Source organism: Patiria miniata, unplaced genomic scaffold (genome assembly GCF_015706575.1).
Source record: "Patiria miniata isolate m_02_andy unplaced genomic scaffold, ASM1570657v1 HiC_scaffold_6, whole genome shotgun sequence".
Lineage (NCBI taxonomy): Eukaryota > Metazoa > Echinodermata > Asteroidea > Valvatida > Asterinidae > Patiria > Patiria miniata.
In genome coordinates this window covers 22863407-22869118 of record NW_024037073.1, presented here as the reverse complement: position 1 = coordinate 22869118, position 5712 = coordinate 22863407, and the positions used below count along the sequence as shown (strand labels likewise).

Here is a 5712-nt window from a genome sequence, read left to right as displayed (position 1 = left end):
AATTCATAAGGTAGAGGGAGTCAGCCACAGCCAGATTGGATAAGTAGATGTTGATGATTGTACGCATGGACTTCACTCGAATGACTGTGAAGAGAAAGACAAAGTTTAAGCAGAGGCCGATTGGTGCAATGATTTCAGCACTTAACCATGTTATTTGTTTAGTTCTTTCTCCACTCATGTAAAAGTTCTCACGATGCTTTTCAACTTCAGTTTTCCACCCAGTTGATGGAGTGGAGCTGTTTTGGTAGCCATCACCCATAGTTCATGCACAATGTAGCATTGAGCTCCGTGAGCCACATGTTGTTCAGATGCAGCAAAGAATGTTCTTCTCTATTTCAAGATCACTCCAGATTTATACTTACAGGGATTGTAAGACCTTGAGCAAAGTGTAATTGAAACAGAAAGTTTCTTGTTCTTTTCCTTCTTTTTCCCCCAACATTTCTGTCCGATTTTAATGCATGTGACTATCTTGTGGTATCAGTTCCTGTAACCAAAGCAGATGCATGTGAGTCAGTTTCACTACTTGCACTGACATGAAATCTGAGAATAAATTTGTTTCAGTTTTAATGATTGGCTCCAGATTAAACATGCGTATTGTGTACATGTAATTGTTTTTTTTATGCAAGTCGTTCCTTCACAAGGCATAAATGCCACTCAATGTGAGGGCTACCGCACAAGAAGAAAAGACAGAAAAAGAAAGAGGATGATAGAAAATGAAGACAATTAAGTTTAGTGTGTATGAGAGATGCATGTTCACATTGCGTTATACAGGGTGATTAAAATAAAAAGTGACCCGCCCTCAAGATTTTTTTTCTTACAAGAATGCGATAATATTGACCCGCTAAATGCTAAGTGAGAATTACAGATTACACACAAGTATTCAAATACAAATGAATTTTATAATTGAAATCAAGAGAATTTTTACTATCAAGTTGTGTGTTTTGAATATGAGAAGCAAATTAAATCTCTTTTTTCTTGAAATATCGATGGTGATTTTTGTATCTTTTCCTTGCAAGTTCTTCGTTCATTCATGGAGGTTGGAAAACAATTGATGTTTTCATTATCCACATTGAAACCTCATTGGGAGATGTATTATCAGTTCGCAACACGGTAATTGATAAGTGGTGGACAGCCAAGTTTTTGATCATTTTATTGAAATAGACATGAATTGGGAATAGAGTTTGCAATTTAAGTGAAATTTTCACAGTTAATGTCAGACATTGTATTCGAGTCACGAAACATCGAATCCCGTCCGAGTCCGAGTCACATTTCTCGAGTCTAAGTCCGAGTCCTGAGTCCTCCAGGTCAAGTCCGAGTCAGAGAGTCACAAAGGTTGAGTCCAAGTCCGAAGTCACGAGTCACCTCTTTGTATCAAAAAACGTACATTTTAGGGAATTCAGAGATTCAGAGTCACCTTTGATATAGTATCGAAATACGTACATTTCAGGTGCTGTAAATTTTCATTTTTCCCACAGCTTTTCTCTAATTTTCTTACAAATGAGGAGTTCATTTGCAAAAACAGTTATAAAGGCAATTCAGACAAAACTGGTATTGGCCTAACTTTTGCATTTAAAGTTCAGGCGTTTCAAATATCTTTTTTTAGACTTCTATATACGTGAAAGGTGGCGATTGAAGTTGGACGTAGTGCCGGTTTCTCCTCTTTTTCTTCCTGCAGAACTTGCATTCTGCACTTGATCTTCCATTGGCATTTCTCTTGAAGTTAAGATATCCAAAATTGACAATTTTTTGAGTGGATGCCATCATGATCTACATACGTTGCAACTTGCATGTAACGTTACCGAAACGGGCAGATCAGCAGACTATTCATATCGCGTTATCGCGATGCGACAGCAATACACGTGTGAACGACAGGACGTCTGACAAGAAAAGTCTGGTACTTGTACCTTACCCTATCACTTGCACCAATGCAGTATTGCGTGTTGATGGCGGGGTACAAGTTTCAGTACATTGATTTCTATAAGTCAATATATCGGTAACCGGCCACGGCCACGCATGCACCACATCGAGCGCCCTGTACATGTATTGCACAGTAAAGAAAACGATCAAATTATATATTGCGCGTGTGCAGTGCGGTAATTTCCGTCGAGTCACAAGTCAGTTCAAGTCCAAGTCCGAGTCCGTAGCCCCGAGTCCGAGTCCGAGTCGTAAGTCAAAGTGACTCGAGTCCCAGTCCGAGTCATTAAAAATGTAACTCGAGTCCGAGTCCGAATCACGAGTCATACAAGTCTGATAAGATGTACTTTATTGGTTTTTTATTAACATAGAACAAGCCATTATTTAAACATTTTTTTTCAAATTCGGTCACTTTCTTTTTGACTCATCTGTAGTTGGTTCAACCGGTCACGTGGGAATAAACTTGATGAATACATCCTGAAAATGGCTTTGGGGATAATGACAGTATATGGATGTGATTGGACGGAGGAGCAGGTAGTTGGTAGTTGGTTTCAATTGGTCATGTTACTGATGATGGAAAGTACATTCACTCAAAACAACTTTAAGCACTAATATTACCTTGTACAAAGGTATATGTAGATGTAGACAACAGCAAAAAAAGGAGGAGATTTTCTTTTCTATCAATCCTTGTTGTCTTTTTCCCAAAATGAATTGTGTTCTTCCCCTGGATGTTGATTTATTTACCCATACAACAATTCTGTACTTCCCTTCTGTTTGATATTCAATTTGATCTGATAAGGAATGAAGTCAAATGGAAGTTTTTTCACAATCACAATTTGATTTCTGTTCATCAGTTGCCTTTTTTTTTCTTTCCTGGGCAAATGTTGGTTGTCATCTGATCAGAGTTTCTTCTTCACTTTCTGGGGTTGTTGTCATTTGAAATCAGTCTCTGCCTTGCCTGACGATCAAGTTGATGTTGTCATATTCTCAGTTTTGTTGATGGAACATCTTTGCAAGACAATTTGCAAGGGCTAACTACTTGGTCTAACTACGTGGTGGCATGGTTTAGTAAAGGTTTGCGGTACCACCATGTAGAAGTCTTTTTTGGAAGATGTGTGGATCTTTTCAGAACCACACATCTTCCCAAAAGAGACTCTGCATGCCTACATGGTGTTACTGCAAACTGCAAACCTTCACTAGAACACTGTCTTCCACAAATGTGACAATTGGGAAGGGGAAAGTGTGTTTGTCCATTTTTGTTTGGGGGGGGGAATATAATCCCCACCCCTTTTCTTCCCCTGACATCCCCCCCCCCCCCCCCCCCCCCCCGCCCCTGATTCTATGTAAATATTTCAATGCTAATCATAATTGTATTGATGATATTTCAATGATAGATATAAAGTGTTTGAGGACCTACGTGGATCTGTTTGGGCCTACACTACGTCCATTCACTGAGCGGATTCGGGATTACCCATCGAGGACTCGAAAAGATAGGAGAGAACAAGGCCAGTTTCTTCGGTAAAATTATCCAGTCAGGTAAGACAAACATCTGTGAAGACTCATTTGCATTGGTCTGCATCTCAATTCTATGTGGATAGTTGTGAAATTCGAAATTGTGAATTAGAAAGTAGGAATCAACTTTATTCATCCATATAATTTAATTGATCTTCTTTTTCATATATTTTTTTTTGTTGCCCTTCCCTGAAGTATTTTACAAACACTGTACACATTGAGTTTTGTCCGAGGGTTTGCAAGAAAAAATCAACAAGCTTACTTCTGGTTGGACACGAACCCCCAACCTTCTGCTTCCTAGTGCAGACGCATTAACCACTCGACCTGAGCTTGCTGTGGCAAGCTGGCCGTTTGGAGTCTGATGAAGCAGTGCTTAACCCAACTTTGTTTGTGTAGGAGGTCATTAGTTTGAGTCCCACCTAAGCCTTCGGACAACACTAAGTGCACAGTGTTTACAAAATATGTCAGCGAAGGGCAAACAAAAATCAAATATAAAAAGGCTAATTTACATCTCATAATTTTTTTTTTCCTGCCCAGGTTCCCATCTGAAGTCCATCCAGATGATCCTTAATAAGACAGCAGACGGTACAGGCATCGACTCCAACACCCTGGCCTTACAGATGAAGGGCCATCCTGAGCTGAGGGACAAGCTTCATGTCGTCACCTCATGGGGCCTTTGCCTGTCTACCCTGGGGTGGTCAACTCAGAATTACCTGGTAGGTACAGTGGACTCTGTGACCAAGTACCAGTGTTGTAGTCGAGTTACCAACGTCGAGTCCGAGTCCGAGTCCAAGTCTCGAGTCACAAGCCTCGAGTCCGAGTCCGAGTCACAAGTCACTTGTTCTTAGTTGTTCACCGAACTAATCGTTTTTAAAAATTATTTTTTAATCCTCCATTCTGTCTTTTAAGTAAATCCCAGTGTATATAGTTGTGGTTGTACATGTTGTTTAGAGCCAAAATGTGTTTTTCTTTTAATTCCCATCCCTAAAAAATCTTCCTCCAACCCTTCCCTCCATGTTTTATCATCCAAACAGTATTCCTCAATGATCCTTTCCCATCCCTACGTTAGGTTTTTACTTTTGATGAAATTACGTGACTCGAGTCGCGAGTCATCGAGTTCGAGGAGTCATGGTCAAGTCCGAGTCATTTTCCAATGTGACTAGAGTCCAACTCAAGTCCGAGTCCTAGACTCGAGTCCTACAACACTGCCCAGTAATCCCTCTTAAGAAAAGGTTTAGGTGGAACTCTTGAACGCATTGTCGCCCACCCACACCTTGTGCTGATGTTAAGATATTTGATGATCATAGTGCAGTGTTCATATAGCACTCTTATACAACACTCTCAGATTGCTCACACTTATTACCCCTGTTCATCAGGCCATGAGAACACTTTCCTGCTATAAGCTCGAGATCAGCCCTATCTGGTCTGCACCCCCCCCCCACATGTACTCAATGGAGGCAATTGTAGTAATGTATCTTGCCCAAGAACACCAGCACCGTGTCCCCTGTCAAGATTGACTCAACATAACATCGTGCATGAGTCAAACACAGGAACCTTTTGACCACAGGACTCTGCATGCTGAATAAAACTCTAATCAAATAACCAACGTATAAACACCGACGTATAAACACTGTATGAGTGTGTTACCTCCTAAGTGAAAGTTGGAAAAAAAACGTTGGCGAGGGGCAAAACCTAACTTGATTTACATAACCCCAACTTAAAATTCCATCTTATGAATAGTTAATGCTATACCTGCTGCTATGTACATCAGATTCGAACCAGCCAACTGATTCCCTTAGCTCGGTGGTTGAGTGGTAAGACATCTGCACTAGAAAGTAGGAGGTCGTGGGTTCGAGTCCCACCCGAGTGATTTTTTTCCAACTTTCACTCGGGAGGTACCACACTGACCGTTTATACCAACCGTTTATACGTCGGTGAAGGCAAAACCTAATTTGATTTACATCACCCAGACGCAAAATTCCATCTTATGAATACTGAATAAAATTAGTGATACACATGTACATACTTTGCGTAAAGATATTTGTTTGTGGAAGAGGAAAGTACCTCAGACAGTCAGACCACCGTTTAAACAGAAGATCTGACCTGACACGTGTACATGAGGACATACAAGGGCCTCATGATTCTGATATTTAGTACGCTTGTAGATATTTAAATAATGTTGAACCCTGCATCATAGGTCGATCTGACAATCTACGCGCTTGCCAGTATCAGACTTTAAACGGCCTGCAAGAACCTGCCGTTTTGAGTCTGCGTTTAGATTAACCA

General features: G+C 40.5%; 1 long non-coding RNA gene across 1 annotated transcript; it reads left to right on the top strand.

Moving 5' to 3' along the window:
* Positions 1-2313: 2313 nt before the first annotated feature.
* On the top strand, positions 2314-3344 carry LOC119743512. Its single transcript, XR_005273041.1, has 3 exons — positions 2314-2448; positions 2554-2555; positions 3309-3344. It is a non-coding gene; the product is annotated as an uncharacterized LOC119743512 (long non-coding RNA).
* The last annotated feature ends 2368 nt before the right edge of the window (positions 3345-5712 follow it).